The 18,149-nt window shown below is 44.1% G+C and overlaps 1 long non-coding RNA gene across 1 annotated transcript; it reads left to right on the forward strand.

Annotated features, from left to right (window-relative positions):
* Positions 1–528: 528 nt before the first annotated feature.
* Positions 529–17,576, forward strand: LOC121636509. The gene is made up of 3 exons (XR_006009737.1): positions 529–608; positions 9,459–9,464; positions 17,567–17,576. It is a non-coding gene; the product is annotated as an uncharacterized LOC121636509 (long non-coding RNA).
* Positions 17,577–18,149: the final 573 nt, after the last annotated feature.

The following is an 18,149-nucleotide window of genomic DNA, read 5'->3' on the forward strand; positions in this document are numbered from 1 at the left end:
CCGCCTCCTCGGGCAGACCAGCCAATACAGGCACAACAGCGGTTTCAGCCTCAGTATTGCGCAACACACGTCTGTCAACCAAACCAGCCACCACTGCAGCCCTCAAATCACGCTTCAACATTTGTTTTTGTACAGGGATATCATAACAATCAGCAATTACAGCCAGATCGTCTTTTCTACACAGCTCTATTCCATCCAGAGTAGGATCCGCCTTGAATTCCTCCAAATCGAATGAAGCCATGATATAAAATGTCCACAAACTTCCACAATGCAGATCTTTCTAATATAACACAAAATTGAGAAAATTTGCTCTCACCTCTATTCACAACAAAAAAAAGCTCCCGGACGAGCCCCCACTTTTGTTACGACCCCACCTTGAAATCCAGGGGATAAAGGGGTCGGCAACAAAAACACACCGGACCAACTTAAAGATATATATACAAAGTTTTATTATAAACCCCAGGTTCTAATTTAAACAAAACAAAACAACCAAAGGTGTCCACAGTTCGGAATATCTTGTCCGGTCACAAAAGAAAGAAATCTAATTAACAAAAGGTGTCCTCAATTGAGGTTACAATTAACAATAATTAACAATTGCAAAATAAACAGTTCTCTTTACTTATTAATCTTAACAATCTTTACCATTATATAAACCAAAAATGTTACTAAACAAACTTAAAGCTTCTTTTGAAAACAAACCAAAAATCAATACCACAAAATAAATCAGAAAGCTATTCAAACTACAAACCAAAACACAGCTATAAAACGTACCAAAAACCAAAAGCTACTCACAAACGATGAGAGCGAACAATCTCAACTTCACTTAATTTAACACAAAGGTTTACTCTAGGGAAAACTAAATGCTCTTACAATCAAATCCAATTCAATCCAATCAAACCAAACCAAGCCACGCTCCACTAACAATCCCAGATGGCAAGCTGAGGGTCTAATGACCAGCTGCCTCGAACGCTGGGGCTTCCTTCCTTATAAAGGGCAGGTGATCCACGGGTTGGCTTGTCTGGAGGGGAGTCGGCCAATCAGGGAGTCCGAAGAGCAGGGCAGTCTCCCTGGTCCACAGCCAATCGCAGAGTTGCAATCACACAGGGCATCAGAAGAGCGGGGGAGGCCTCTCAGGTCCACAGCCAACCGCAGAGTTGCAACCACACAGGTGGCTTTGAATTAACACAGAACCCGGCCACAAGCCGGGGGATGTGACATGGCAGACTGGGGTGGTGGTCCCCCTTTTCAAAAAGGGGGACCGAAGGGTGTGCTCCAACTACAGGGGGATAACACTCCTCAGTCTCCCTGGTAAGGTCTATTCAGGGGTGCTGGAGAGGGGGGTCCGTCGAATAGTCGAACCTCAGCTTGGGGAGGAGCAGTGTGGTTTTCGCACTGGTCGTGGAACAGTGGACCAGCTCTACACCCTCTTCAGGGTCTTTGAGGGGGCATGGGAATTTGCCCAACCAGTCTACATGTGCATTCTGGACTTGGAGAAGGCATTCGACCATGTTCCCAGGGGACTCTTGTGGGGGGTACACCAGGAGTATGGAGTGCCATACCTGCTTGTACGAGCTGTACGACCAGTGTCAGAGCTTGGTCCGCATTGCCGGCAGTAAATCAGAATCGTTACCAGTGCGGGCTGGACTCCGCCAAGGCTGCCCTTTGTCACCCATTCTATTCATAACTTTTATGGACAGAATTTCTAGGCGAAGCTGAGGTGTTGAGGGGATCCGGTTAGGTGGCCTCAGGATTGGGTCTCTGCCATTTGCAGATGATGTGGTTCTGTTGGCTTCGTCAGGCTGTGATCTTCAGCTCTCACTGGAGCGATTCGCAGCCGAGTGTGAAGCGGCTGGGATGAGAATCAGAACCTCCAAGTCCGAGACCATGGTCCTCAGCCGGAAAAGGGTGGATTACTCTCTCCGGGTCTGCAATAGGGTCCTGCCCCAAGTGGCGGAGTTCACGTATCTCGGGGTCTGGAGCGGATGGAGCGGGAGATCGACAGGCGGATCGGTGTGGCATCTGCAGTGATGCGGACTGCATCGGTCTTTCATGCTGAAGAAGGAGCTGAGCCAAAAGGCAAAGCTCTCGACTTACCGGCCGATCTACGTTCCTACCCTCACCTATGGCCACAAGCTGTGGGTAGTGACCGAAAGAACAAGATTGTGAATACAAGCGGCCGAAATGAGTTTTCTCTGCAGGGTGGCCAGGCTCTCCCTTAGAGAAAGGGTGAGAAGCTTGGTGATCCGGGAGGGGCTCCGAGTAGAGCTGCTGCTCCTCCACATCGAGAGGAGCCAGATGAGGTGGCTCGGGCATCTGGTTAGGATGCCTCCTGGACGCCTCCCTGGTGAGGTGTTCCGGGCACTTCCACCAGAAGGAGGCCACGGGGAAGACCCATGGCATGCTGGACAGACTACATCTCTCGGCTGGCCTGGGAAGGCCTCGGGATCCCCCCGGATGAGATGGTGAATGTGGCCCGGGAGACTTAATTCTGGGTTTCCCTGCTTAGGCAGCTGCCCCCGTGACCCGACTCCAGATAAGCGCAAGAAAATGGATAGATGGATGGATGAATTTCGTGGACGGTTGCTTCCTGGTGGTCCTCAGAGTCCCGCGTTCTCATTCCAGCTTGCATTTGGGCCCTCTTTCTGAGCTGTACCTTATTGCCATGACCAATACTCTTTAGGGGCATCCATGGCCCAGGAGTTTTATCCTCATTTATTCTGGCAACATTGCAGCAGGGGAAATCATAAATAAAGGCCGATGTAATTCTTCCAAAATACAGTTTGTCTGCAACTCACATCCCTGACATTGCAAATCCATTGTCAACTCAACATCTCATGTCCCTTTCCAGAAATTTAGGATTTTGGCTCCAGAACCAGTCATCTGACTCCAGTCCCATCGTTTTTAGCCACGATTTTCAACTACACCAATGGCTGTCAGCACTTTCTAATAGTTTGGAAGAAGCCATCCTCAACAGTCACACACTCTCCAGCTTATCTAACTGGCTGGAACTAAAACCTTATCTTTCTACCTGTCAGCTGGCCTTACCTCTGTTAAACCAAGTCAGTATGCAACTTCTTCACCTATGCCCATTTAATTCTGAAACTTTGTTGTCACACCATTCAAACAGTCTCTAGCATTCATTGTTCATCTAATATTTACTGCCATGTGTCCAAGCTCTTCAAAGGCTTACAAAAACAAGAAGTGGCAGCCACCAAAACCCACCTGCCACTTACATCTGGCCATCTTCACCTTTGCATCCTTATACTGCACTCAGGCTATTCTTTTCCCCTGTTGGCCAACTTTAAAATCTGTCTCTACTAGCCCTTTTCTGCTTCCTGAGCTAAACCGAATTTGCTCCAGCTACCTCATTTTTCAACTCTTCCTCCCACCTACATCTGTCTGACATTACCATCCACACACCAGACTCCCGACATCCAGACACCAGACTCATATTTAGTCTCAGAAGAAGCAAAACTGACTGACTTTGACTCTCATTCCCTAACTGGATTCCTAACTCAGCCTCTATGAGACACTGGTTAGACTGGAAGCAAATGCCTCTCTTCAAGACTCTCCCCATCACAGAAAACAGGATACTAGCCACTATATTTTGGTCCCACAAACTTTTCTGTCAAGTTCTTCATACATCTGGGATATCTCCAGAACATTACTAAATTAATATGTGATGTGTCAAAATTATTATAGTGTGGTTTTCTGCTTCCTGGTATCTATTAGGGGGCAGAAGACAAGTAACAGATTGTGTCCAACAGAATTTTAAGCAAAGTTTAAACCATAAAGTGATTCAAAATGTCACAGAAACGGTATGTATCAAATATGTCACGTTGGGCTCTATAGGTTTAAACTGCTATAAAACTGCCATGCTCTTTAGAGAAAGAGGCTTTCTTCTACAATCCAGCCAAATATGCCAAATTGTTCAGTCTTCTTTTAATTTAATCACTTTAACATTTAACATGCTTACTGAAGCCTGGAGAGTCTGAGATGTGGTTTTTGGGTTTTTTAGTTTCTCTGAGGATTTCTCGTGTGAACTTAGGTTGAACTTGGAGGAATGTCCACTCTTGAGAATATTGGCAGCTGTTTGGAATGTTTTCCTCTTATCAAAAATCTTTCTTTCTGTAGAATGGACTTTCCAGATTGATGTCAGCAACAGCTGATTTAAAGATATGTGTAAGAAAATAAAATTTTTATAAAAAAAAAAACAAAAAAACAGTAGATAGTTATTAGTTTCAAATGATCAATAATTTGATCTTTCAAATATGTAATTTTGTGCATGGCCCTTACAGAAAAATCACGTGAACTTCTCATGTGCAAAAACACATTGGGTCACAAGTTTGTTTTTTTACATGTTAAAATCCTGTGAAATATGAGGAACTCATAGTATGGGACAAATATTGTTCCACACAGGAACCACACATAAATGCAGAGGGTTGCGTCAGGAAGGACATCGGCATAAAACATGTGCCAAAGGAACGTGCAAATACATCCAACAACTTCTATACCAGGTCAGATGGAAGCAGATGATTCTCTGTGGCAACCCCTGAATGGAAAAGCCGAAACGAAATTATCCAATTATTATCATAAGTTGTATCTCTGAGCATGTTAAACCAGGAAGGCAACTCATTTAACAGCAGACTTTTGATAAGCTTATGCTTCTTCCTACTCCTTTTCGAATGTGTCTGTCAGCAATTTTCCAAGAAATATGTAATAATTCCATGTAATATGCTAACATGTTCTAAATAAACATTCATTCGTTCAAACTGTCAAATAAGAGCAGGTTAAATGTGATCATTTTTGTCTTTAAAAAGACTTTATATCAAATCGGTGAAACAACTGACTTAAAATGGAAACATGAAATGCCTGAGCTGACTTTTTATTACAATCAATAAATATAAATAAAATTAAGCAGCTGTTTGTTGTGTAGCTGTGTTTCATATTCTTCATCTGTATTGTTGATTTTAATGAATAATGAGCGGATCATAATGCAGGTTTTCACACGAGTTGTCCAGTTTGAGTGATGGGACTCATTAAGAATAACGTATCATGTCACCTCCATCCTTCAGCTGCTCGCTGAAGCTTCAGCTGGAAGAATAATCACATCATTAAGTCAACAAAGATGGAGGTGGAAAGACAAAGGGATGCTCAGAAAACAGCAGCAGTTTCTGTTGTCCCTGCCAGATTCCCATCCTTTTGTTCCACAGAACCTCCGTCTCAGCAGGTGGTCAGAAAATAAATGTTTCCTGCTGTTTTCTTATGAAAAAACCACCATGTTTTTAAAAATTTCCAACCCTTAAATTGCCTCCATAACAACACCACTTGTTTGCTTCACTGAAATTAAATGAAATGAAAATGAAAAACACTTTATTAATCCCCGATGTAGTTTGTTTGTTTTTTAAATTAAAAACAATAATAATAAATTAGAAGATGAGACCTTGTGATGACTGCAAGAATCATCTCCATAAATTTCAGTTATGCATTGGACTTGAAAAAGTCTCTCACTGAACACACTCTTGTTTCTTTCCTGTGGTGTATGTGAAGAATCATTCATTATGTTCAGCAGCAGCATTCTTCTCTGGACAATGAGCTCCAGCAGCTCCAGTTATCCCCAGCACAGAATCAGCCTTCATTCCATTTAGAATGCGCTGCAAGGCAGATCGATACAAAGATCGATAGTATCGATACCAATGCTAGTATCTGCATCGTTCGATACTTTGGGGGCAAAAAGCCAAAGAATGTGAATGAAAGGCAACCAATAGTAGATTTTGCTTTTGTTTAGCTAATTTAAACTGTTGACTTTATGTTTCCTAAACAATTGTGTGTGATAAAAGAGAATAACAGTTGTTTTATTTTGTTTCATTGATGCTATTTCATATTGTTTACAAAAAAAAATTAGTTTGTTAATAAAAATCGTTTTACTTCACCAAAATTTTTGTAGTCTACTGTGTTTTATTATGATCATATTCATGATAAATAATTAAAGGCAAAATCATTTAAGGATTGTGAAATTTCAAGCAAACGTTTTGGTATCTGTGGCACCCCCTGGATTAAGTTGGTATTTGTCATGTCCTGCCTCCCTGGCTTCACCTGCACTTCCTGGCTTCCCTTGGCTTCTCGTCGCGGACCCCTGGCTGCCCTATTTTCACGCTGCTTCCAAGGCTGTGTTGCTCAAGTGATTTCTCTGTGTACTTTGGACTCTTTTAAGACTTGTTATGATGAGTATCCATGGCAACAGAAGAGTTATTTACCAGCGGGATCTACTGATTAAGCTAATCAGCAAAATAACACATCATAATAATGCATGTGAGCATTCTCACACTTCTAAACAATTTTTCATGGTTTTGTTAATCATATTCAGCTTTTTCATTCATTTATTTCTTTATTTTCTAGTAAATGAAGCTCTCACACCTTATCGATCTTTGAGTTTGTTTTTTTTTTTTTTTTTTTTTTTTTAACCCTGTCCTGTCCAGCATCCTAACATACAGAACGGTGGTCTGTGTGCCATATTTTGCTTGACAGATTTGCTCTACCAAGGGAGACATGTTATATACATGGCTGCCCTTGATATTTTTATTATTTTTATTGTAATCTTATTTTCTTTAGTCTTATATGTCAGTGCCGAACCTGACAGGGAGATAGAGGAAGAGAGGAAAGGAGAAAAGGACGGGATTAAAATGTGGAAATAACAGTTGTCTATGCTGCCCAGAACATATCACAAAAAAAAAAACAACAACATAAACTACCACAGTACTACATGATACAGAAAGAAAGATAGAATGATGATAATATAAAAAATTACAATAGTAATCAAACGTACCTGCAGATGAGCCACCAACACACAAACATCAGCTACATCTAGTGAGAAGAAGGAGAGACGAGCACGTTTGTGAGCATGCACGTGTTAATATGCATGTGTGGCCATGCAACAGGGAGGAAATGTGTACCCGCAAGGGGGCCGCGATCACGCAGCACCCCGAAGCATCAGCGGGGGACGGGGGGAGCCCGAGGCCCCAAAGGCCAAGCAGATCCACAGAGTACCAAGCCCGGGATAGCCAAAGCAGACAGAGCAGCGGCCCACCCGGACCAGAGCAGAGGGGTCCCCAGACCGGAACCCCCGGCGCGACGGGGCAGGGGCACCGGGCAGCCCAGGGCGATGGCGAGCAGGCCCAGCGGGCGCCGGGCGCTGCGGCGCGGGCCGCACGGAGGGCAGGCGCCCCACAGGCCCAAGGGCCACCCTTTCCCCCCAGCAAAGCCCCACCCAGGAACCCGACGGGGCCCGACCGCCCCAGGCAAAACCATCGTGGGCCACGCCAACCCAACACCAAGGCTAGGCACCCCAGGGACAAGAACATGTCCGCAGCCCCCCCCCCCCCCCCCCCAAAAAAAAACCCTCTTTACCCCAACCCTTACCCATTCGCCCCCCCCCGCCCCCAGGGGCAGCCCAGGGAGTCTAGGGCCTGGTGGGCCCCAGACCCGACCCTCTCCACATACACACACCCACACATCCACATACATTCTCCCTGGGGTCTCACCAGCCCCCCGATGCGGCACCGAGGGCAGCCCCCAGGGCAGATGGCGCCCAGCAGCACCCCACACAGGACTCCAGGCAGGCACCGAACCTCCACCCCCCGCAGCCCCGAGTGCATCCCGGGACACGAGGGCGTAGGAAGACCCCGGCCCCCCCGCCCCCCAGCCTGAGTTGTGTGTGCATGAGTATGGGCTATTTATAATGCAATTAAAAACTGGAAGGAGCCATGATGGTGATGGGTCCCACTGCTGCCAGGCAGCAGGACCCCCTCAGGACTCCCTCAGTGTGTGTGAGTGTGTGTTATGTGTGTAGTGCAGTACTGTTAAATGTGGTAGTGTCTAACGTGTAAATAAAATCGGGGGGAGAGAGGTCACAAAGGGAGGGGATGGAGGAAGGGCCACCTCGGTGGCTCCTTTCCGCCCACCCATAGCCCATGTGCCCATCCCCCCGAGGCCCTAAATGTATATTAATGTCTAGGTTGTGATTAAAATCTAGTGGGGCGGGCAGTCACAGGGGTCCACCGGGGGATCCCGCAATGGGGACCCCCCAGCCAAACCCACCGCCTCCACCCGCCCCACAGTGCCCTATGTGTAGTGTGTGTGATGTGGGGTGGCGGGGGAGGAGAGGGGCTCGGGGAGGGGCACAACTGGGAGAGAGATCCCCATCCCAGCCGGGCCCGAGGAGGGGCACAACTGGGAGAGAGATCCCCGTCCCAGGCAGCCAACTCCCCAGCTGGCTGCTGTAGGCGCCCCCGCCCCCCCAAGACCACCCGAGGGAAGAGGGGCAAAGGCCCGGCCCCGCCAAGAGCCCAGCGCAAGAGCGCCCCGGACGCCCACCCACCCCCGGCAGCCCACGCCACCACACCAGGGGACCAGAGAGCCCCAGGCCGCACACACGCATCCTGGTCGGGTCCAAGGCACAGCGCCCCCATCCTCCCCGTAGGAGCCCCCGGCGGGAGGGGAGAAAGCGAGAAGGAGAGCAGACTCCATCCCCACTGCCCACCAGGACTCCCGCCGCCCCCCTTCCCCCTACCCCTCCCTTAGACCCAACAGAAACATTGTAATCCCAAGGGTACCTGCCCGGCATCGGATCAGCCTGACCCCGATGGCATGCCCAGGGCGACCAAGCCCCCCCGAGGCCCAGGAAGGGCCCACCGAGCTGGAGGGAGGCAGCCCCCAGACCCCGGGGCACCCGCCCCCCGCCCGGCCCCCACCCCAGCAACCCGGCTGCCCAGCCCCAGGCCAGCCCCCCAACCGCCCCGGACCCCCAGTCGCCCACCCGGCCCGCCCCCAGTGAGCACCAGCCCCCAGGCCCCAAGGCCCCGGAGCCAGTCAGCCACACCGTCCCCTACTCAATGGCCCCCCCGACCACCGACCCAGAGAAACGGCCAGGGCCGATGGACCCCCAAGGCCCCCCAGCCAGCCCCACCCCTGACCCCCACAGAACGACTAGACCCCAGCACCCCTTCCCACTACGTGATATGACTAATCAGCGGGGTCCAGGAAGACTGAGAGTTAACTGATTGGTGTTTAATGGATGCCGATACAGACTCTAGACTGATGTGATCCAACAGGAGATTTCTGTACTGGTTAATATTTAGATTGTTTTTAGACTTCCAGTTCACTAGAATAGTTTTCTTTGCGATACATAAGGCCGTGAGGACCATATGTACTTTGTTAGTGTCTATATTAATGTCACTTAGGTCACCCAGTAAACAAAGTTTTGGACATGCAGGAATGTTACATCTAACCCATGTTGATAAATCCTCACAGACCTTATTCCAGAACTTCTGGACAGGTGCACAAAGCCATAAAGCGTGTAAGTAATCATCTGCTGTGTTACCTGTGCACTGTGTGCAGATATCGGAGTGATTAAGACCCATCTTGAACATCCTTTGTCCTGTATAATGCGTTCTATGGAGGACTTTGTATTGTATGAGTTGTAAATTTGGACTGTCTGTCATATTAAAGGCATTAAGACATATTTGTAACCAAAATGGTTGACTAGGATTGATGGATAAATCTATCTCCCATTTTGAAGTAGGTAGGGAATTTGAGTCATCTATTTTTAACATTAATCTGTATATTTTTGAAAATAATTTGGGGGTACAGAGGTCCATAAAATCTGCTACTATTGGAGGAAGTTCCAGATCTGTTCGGTGAAGGGGGAATTTTGTGTGTATTACGGTTTTGAGCTGTTGATATTCTAAGAATCTGTTGCTGTTAATCCCATATTGTGATGAGAGTGTATTAAAAGATAACATGTTTCTATTATGGATAATATGTTCAAAGTATTTAATTCCTTGGTTAATCCATTGGTTAAAATTTAGCATATTTTTGTTTAGTAGAATATCAGGATTGTTCCAGATGGGTGTGAGTTTACATGGTATTATTGAGGAGTTGGTTTTATTGAGAAATTCCCACCAGGCTGTCAGAGAAGTGCTGATGTTGACACTTTTAAAGCACTTTTGCTTTTTTATACTTAAGCTGAAAAAAGGAAGATCAGAAATTTCCAAATTGTCACAAAATGTTTGTTCTATGTCTATCCACAGGTCATCTAGTGGACTAGGTTTGAGCCATTTTAGGACATATTGTAATCTATTAGCTAGGAAGTAATGTTAAAAGTTAGGCAAGTCTAATCCTCCTCTATCTTTCGGCTTCTGTAAAGTTTTTAAACTGATCCGGGGTGGTTTATTTTTCCAGAGAAATCGGGAGATGTGTGATTCTAGCGATTTAAACCAGGTAGAGGGGGGTTTCATAGGAATCATAGAAAACAAATAGTTTATTTTGGGTAGAACCATCATTTTTATGGTGGCGACTCTCCCCATGAGTGAAATGGGTAGAGATTTCCAGCGAGCAAGATCATCTTCTATAGTCTTAAGAAGGTGAGTGTGATTAAGTTTTGTTAGTTCTGAGAGCCTGGAGGGAATATTTACACCCAGGTATCTAATGTTACCTGATTTTAAGGTGATGCTGGGTAGATTTTGAAAGCTACAGTTGATGGGTAGAACTGTACTCTTAGACCAGTTAACGGAGTAGTCCGACAGTGATGAGAATTTATTAATTAGTGAGATTGTTTCAGATAGAGAGGTTTGTGAGTTCTGGAGGAATAGTAAAACGTCATCAGCATAAAGACTTATTTTATGAAATATATTTTTGGACTGAATGCCTTTAATAGCTTTATTTTGTCTAATTGCAGCAGCTAGCGGTTCAATAAATATAGCAAAAAGTGAGGGAGATAATGGACAACCTTATCTGGTACCCCTTTGTAGATTAAAACTTGGAGAGGTCTGGTCGTTTGTTCTAACACTCGCATTAGGAGAACTGTATAAGATTTTAATCCAGTTAATGAAAGATGGGCCAAAGCCGAATCTGTTTAGAGTAGCTAGTAAATATTTCCAGTTAACACGATCAAAAGCTTTCTCTGCATCTAAAGAAACTATTATTGTTTCCAGGTTATTGATGGTAGAATAATCTATTATATTAATTAGTCTCCGCATGTTAACAGTGGAATATCTGCCCTTTATAAAGCCTGTTTGATCAGGGTGTATAATGAGAGGAGTTACTTTCTCTAACCTTCCAGCTAATGCTTTGCAAATTATTTTAAGGTCTGCATTTATCAGTGATATGGGTCTGTAGCTAGATGGTATTGTGGGGTCTTTACCTGGTTTTAATAGTACAGTAATGGTGGCAGAGTTTATGTTTGGGGGTAAGTAACCATTTTCCTTTATTTGTGTCACCATTTTGAAAAATGTTGGGGCCAGTATTGACCAGAATTCTTTATAGAACTCTGCTGGGAAGCCATCCGGACCTGGGGCTTTTTTACAGGGCATATGTTTAAGGGCTTCATGTAGCTCCTCCACTGTGAGGGGGGAATCTAAGGCCGTGACTTGTTCCTGCTGTAAACCTGGAAGATCTATGTTGTTAAGAAAATGATGGATATCATTGTCTGATGGATCTAAGTGTGATGTATACAGAGTTTTATAGAAATCTCTAAAGATGTTGTTTATTGCATCTGGGTCATGCGTAATATTACCTATTGAATCTTTAACAGCCGATATGGTAGATTTTTCCTTATTTATTTTTAACTGGTTAGCTAAAAATCTTCCGGATTTATTACTGTGTTCAAATGTCTCCAAGCGTAATCTTTGCACCAGAAATCCTGTTCTCTTGTTGATTATTTCATTTAATTCCAGTCTAGCCTTCCTTATTTGGTTCATCGTTGGTTCATCTGGTGAAGCACTGTAGGCGTCCTCTAATGATTTAATTCTTATTTCTAATTCTAATATTTTTGAGTTTTCGTCCTTTTTTTTATGTGACGCAAAAGAGATGATTTTGCCTCGCATTACTGCTTTCCCTGCTTCCCACAGAACACATGCTGAGACTCCTGGTTTGTCATTGTTTTCTAAGTATATAGCCCATTCTTTTGTGAAGTAGCTGATAAAGTCGGGATCTTTAAGCAACGCTGTATTAAATCTCCAGCTTTTAGTCGGTGGTGTGATTCTCGTGTTCCTCAAAGTAAAGGAAACTGGTGCATGGTCGCTGATAGTGATGGGGTGAATCTGGGTCTCTGAAATCTCACTCACCAAAGAGCTGCTGACCAGAAAATAATCTAGCCTAGAGTATGAATGGTGAACTGAGGAAAAGAAGGTGTACTCTCTGATATTAGGGTGATAAGACCGCCATATATCGCAAAGTCCAAAATCTTCCATATATTGTTTTACAGTGTTTGTGGATTGCCAGTTTCGATGATTTACAGTGTTACTAGACCTATCAGCTGAGCCCAGAACCATGTTAAAATCCCCTCCTGCAATCAGTGTGCTATCTGTGTGTTCAGAAAGTGATGTGAAGAAAGAGTGAAAGAAGGAGGGATCGTCAACATTTGGGCCATATAAGTTAGCTAAGCATAACTTCATATTTTGAATAGATAATTTTACTATGATGAATCTCCCTTCTGGATCTGTGATAACGCTGATTTCTGTGAATGTTACTTTTCTATTTATCAGAATGGCTACCCCTCTCTGTCTGGAGTTAAAACAGGCTGAGTAAACATGAGGAAACTGGGTTGTAGAGAGAGCATTAGCTGATGTGTTTGTCATATGAATCTCCTGTAAGAACACAATGTCTGCCTGCAGATCATTTAATCTATTAAAGATTTTTAGTCTCTTCTCTCTGGTCCCAGCTCCGTGCACATTCCAAGTGATAAATCTAAGGATGGTCATGCTTGTGGTGAAAAAGTGAGTGTTGGATGCTTCTTGTTAATATAAATGTGTATGTGTGTGTGTGTGTGTGTGTAAGTGTATGAATATGTATGCGTAATGTTGTGTGCCTGTGTTGAATGTTATTAAATGTACTTGAATTAATAAATGTGAGTGTTGGGTTATATATGCAGGTATTACTAAATGTACTGTGCAGCTTAGCATTAGTGTTATATGGTTCCGTGAGGTGGCAGCTAGAAAAAAAGAAAAACAAAAAAGAGTGCAGAGAGAGAGGAAAAGATGAATAAAGCAGGAAGAAAACGACAAAAAAGAGGGGGAAGTGGGTGAAAAAAGAAAACGAACCCATAAAATATAAGTCCATTTTGTGAACATTAGAGACTGGCAGTATTATTGTCTATTGTGAACAAACATTAAACTCTGTGACTTAAGCCCAGTGAGTCTGATTAGCGTTTACAACACCTGTGCAAAGTGTGCAGAGTGTGGATACATATCTGAGGTCAGTAGAGCCAGGGAGTGGTGTTATGGTCACGATGTAGCTGTCCATTAACGTAAAGCTTGTCCACCGAGATGACAGCGCGGGCTCCTCCGTCCAGGAATTTCCTCCTGATGGGGAACAAGATCTTGCGACGCTCCAGGATTTCTCTGGGAAACTGATCGCTCATACTAAGGTCAGTCCCACGAAGCTGTCTACCGCAACGCTTCACCTCCTCTTTGTCTTTGTGGAGAACGAATTTAGCTACTATCGGCCTGGGTCTGCCCTCCGGTTTGTTTTTTCCCTATGCGGTGAACCCGATGAAAAGAGATGGCTTTTACCTTTTCCTCTGGAAGTTTAAGGTTGGATCTGATGAATTTTTTAACAGCTGCCTCTGTATCTTCCTCCACCTGCTCTGGGATCCCTAAAATAACTAGGTTATCTCTCATGCTACGGCCCTGTAGATCTAGGACTAACTCTTTCATTTTTTTATTTTCCACTGATAGTTGGCTTACTCCTTCGGTGAGGGTTTTCACCGAGTCTCTGAGGGTGTTGTTCTCCGTAGCAAGAGCTTCCACCTGCTTTTGGCTATATTCCAAACTTTCCCTTAAAGATTGAAACTCACGATGAAGAACTTCCAGCAGGGAGAGCCGGGCATCGAGGCTGGATAGCTTCCCGTCGATGGAGATTAGAATATCCGTCGTATCACTGCCGGTTGGAGAGACTGGGCTGGTCGCTTCGGGGGATTCCGCCGGGCGAACTCTTTTAGAACTGCAGCCGGTTTTTGAGGCCGTCGCTGCAGCGTTAGACTTGCCCATTACGATCCGCTGGAAGCTTTCTTCGATGAAATCCGTCGGGCTGATGAGATCTTCTTCGATGTGATCCAGAGTGACCGGGTTAGTGTGGTTTGGAGTATATATATATATATATATATATATTTTTTTTTTTTTTTTAAATATTTCCCTGTTAGCTTGTGGCGTTTTGTTTGTTTTTTAGTAGCGCGCCATGTTGATTCTGCCAAGTCTCGCCGAGTCTCGCGTTACAGCATTCTCTCACCTTACCACAGCATTCACCTTACCACGGCTCCATCTTTGAGTTTGAATGAAGGAATATGTAAACGTGAGGGGAAGCAATAGCTATATTAACTTATGTCATGTTGATTTGAGCTCATGAAAGAAATAAACTGAATTTATGTGGTTGTTTTTACTTATAAATATAATAATTTAACACTTACTGTTTTTTACTTGTGTCTTTGTGTTCACACAATCCGGACTATCCGGATTAAATAACTGCTGGTAGTTGTGTGCTTATCATTACTGCTGCTGCATTTTGCTCACAGTAGCAGCAGAGGTCTGAACTGGGATACAGATCCCGTAGGACTGGATAGAAATCCTGCAGGGGCAGCATTAATAAAACTGTTCTTCCAAGGATTTTAGAGGTTATTCCATAAAACTGCAGAGTTCCAATGTTCTGCAGTCCAGCAGGACAGAACAGAAAGTTTATCTCCTCGTCAGTTTCAGTTCTAAACCAGCTGAAAACGTTTAAAGCATCAATGTTTTCTAGGAGAGTTTGAGGCTTTGAAAGCTGCAAATCTTTATGCTGTAGACTCCACATGACTTTGCATAAGCAGGTCAGAGCAGCTGAGGAAACTTTATTAGAAATACTGGGTTGAAGATGAAGAAGTCACATCGTACAGATGATGCATTTTGTGCAGAATAAATATCAAGAAGGATCAAAGTTCCCTTTCACCCAAACGTGACATGCTGCAGAATGGTGACATAAAAATTCTCTTCATCTGCTGTATGTTGGTATGAAAAAAAAACTAAACAGTAGCAAACATTGGCCTCTGATCTTTTCTGATATGTTTCTTGTAGATGTGGTGCAACTAAAATTTGATCCTGTGGATATTCAGATTTAGATCTGCACTGACGTGAAACTCAACAGGACGTCCGTTCCTTTTGAGTCACATATTAATCATCAGAGTTTGTTAAACAACTGATGTCATATGATGTTCTTTCCTTTGTTAAAATCTGTTTAACTCGCTGAGCAGGTGTCACAGCTAAAGGAAATTAATCAGTCCGTAAATCAGCCGCTCTAACATCGTCTCACCTGCCGACTGACCTTTAATGACGAGCTGCTGTGAGGTTTGATGGTCCTCTGATTAAAAGGAACGAAAGACGGGATTAATTCACCACCCACCGCTTTCTGGAAGGGAGGGAGGGAGGGAGGGAGGGGTGATAAGGCTGTAAAGTGTGGAGGAGTATCAATAAGGAGAAGTGAATGCGGATGAAAAGGGAAGGAAATCAGATTAACTTTGCTGCACAGAAACAACGAAGTCATCATGTTTCCAACCAAATCTGAGAGAGAGAGATAGATAGATAGATAGATAGATAGATAGATAGATAGATAGATAGATAGATAGATAGATAGATAGATAGATAGATAGATAGATAGATAGATAGCTGTTGCAAAAGGGGAGTGGGGGGAGGCAAACTTTAGGTAAGAAGCGATAAACTGCAGTTCTTGTGCCCTTAAAAAGGGTTATTATGGGAAGAATGGATAAATGAGGAACAGACACACAGTTCTCCCGTTCACTCGTCTGTCATGTTTTCTCTTAATACACAAAACTGAACAAATATACAGCAATAAGCAACAAACACATATAACATAATAATGCTTCATACTTTAAATGATCCCTTTTGATCTCTAAGTAGACATCAAAACCATTTCAACAATGAGTACATGCACCCTCATCTATTTCTCTCTTTTTTAGCAGGCAGGTTCTCATAGTACACAACTTGGCATGAACTTTATAGCGTGATTGCCACTGAACCAACTATCGGGTCTTACAGCGGACCATGAAGTCTCCATCAGCTAGCTTGCACGCCAATCAGGTTAGCTGACTATGAATTAACAATGAAACATCTTAACTCACGGTTTCCAGAAACATGCAGTGAATTATAATAAAAGATATAAAACTACAAAAATGTATTAATGGTTTTACAGTGTGTATTTTGAGGTAATTACCTTAAAAAGGGTGATAATGGGAAGAGTGGATAAATGAGGAACAGAACCGCAGTTCTCCCGTTCACTCATCTGTAATGAGTAAGGAGAAAATAGTGCGACTCCCCCTACTGGAAACCCCAGGTAACACCACAGACTAATACAAAGCATGCAGAAGCCTCTACTGGCTGTTTCCTACTAATGCATAAACAGTAAAAAAAAAAACAAGTTAGGCTAACACAGAAATCCAAATTTTGAATCTTGAAAGAATGCCTAAAAAAACGAACTTATGGATAATACCTATTATATCACACCTGTGACACAGGCTACCTGGGTCTCCTTCCTCTGTTGCTTCTCTGTCTGGCAAAAATGTTGAATAGAGGCCTTTTGTTGTCCAGAATTGCCTGAACTTTAGCCCCTGTTCACCTCTCCAGCACCCTCTCCAAGCTTTTGTTGCTCAGAATAGAGCCGGCCTTTTGATGAGCTTATCCAGTTTTTGTTTTTTCTTTACTTTCATGCTGCCTCCACAGCATACAGCAGAAAAGAAAATGCTGCTTGCCACCACTGACTGATAAAACATATGCAACATTTCACTGCAAACATCAAACGACCTGGGCCCAGTAGGCCACCTCTGTGTGCATGCCCAGGTATTGATAGGTCTGCACCACTTTAGTGTCCTCACCTGATACTGACAGCCTGGAAGGGTGATTTAGACCTGAGATAGTCCACCACCATCTATTTGGTATTTGATGCATTCAGACAGAGGCAGTTGGCAGCACAGTAGTTGCTAAAAGCCAGCACTGAGTATAGCCCGTCTCCTGTCTATCCCTAACACATGCCACAATTACTGTGTCATCAAAGCACTTGTAGATATGGAATGACGCAGTATTGTGATTGAAATCAGCAGTGTGTAGAGTAAACAGCAAAGGAGCAAGGACAGTCCCCTGTGGGGCCCCCGTACTGCTCACCACCCTCCTGCAGAGACATTTTCCCAGCCAAACAAACTGTGGCCATACTGTCAGATAGTCTGTAATCCAAGAGGCGATAGAAGAAGGTGCATCCATTGCCTCCAGCTTGTTCACGGCCATTTTAGTCAATGGTTTGGTTCCCACCGGGAGCTCTGTGGCGCATCAGAAGCATCCCAGGAACGCCTTGTCACAGCTCACTGCACGCCAAGTCTATTTTTTCTGCATCCAGAATGTGTCAAACTCAGCAGTTCAGAAAGGGGCAGACAGGAAATCAGACAGAGAGAAGTGTAAAAGCTTCCGGTAATTTTTGATTAAAGGCATAAACAGTACGCCATTAATTGGTCAGGTATCTCATTGTATATGATGAGACATTTATATTAAGTGGAGAATCACAAGATTCTCCAATTCTCCTGTGACTTTGTGATGTCCAGCTAGGCGGACTGCATTTGCGGGCGTTCCACACCTGACACGCTCCAGTGTGGATTGACACGGAACAAAACCATGGCGCACACACACCTGGTGGAAATGAGGGGTAAGCCTTATAAAGCATGAACAGGATGACATCCTCCTCTCCAATATACTATACCTGTTGCCTTTGCCCCTCTTTGGGTTCAAGAGGCAGATACCCTCTCTCCCTTTAAGATTAGGCTTAAAACTTTCCTTTTTGATAAATCTTGTAGTTAGGTTTGGGTTAGTTATCCCTTTAGTGATGCTTTGATAAGCTTAGCCGCTTAAAATCTGATGCAGTGTCATCTTTACTGGAGTTCAGTATTGCCTCAAAGGTAAATTGTGTTTGCGACTGGTCAGAAATGAGTGTTTATTGAATCTACAGTTATAAATGTAGCCTGGAATGTAAACATCATTCACATTTTAAGAATCTTAGCTTTCCAATGGTGTATAACATGTGGAGGTACTTGGAAGACAGATTTTCATGACCTGGAGCGTCTGGTA

This window comes from Melanotaenia boesemani, chromosome 3, assembly GCF_017639745.1.
Source record: "Melanotaenia boesemani isolate fMelBoe1 chromosome 3, fMelBoe1.pri, whole genome shotgun sequence".
NCBI lineage: Eukaryota > Metazoa > Chordata > Actinopteri > Atheriniformes > Melanotaeniidae > Melanotaenia > Melanotaenia boesemani.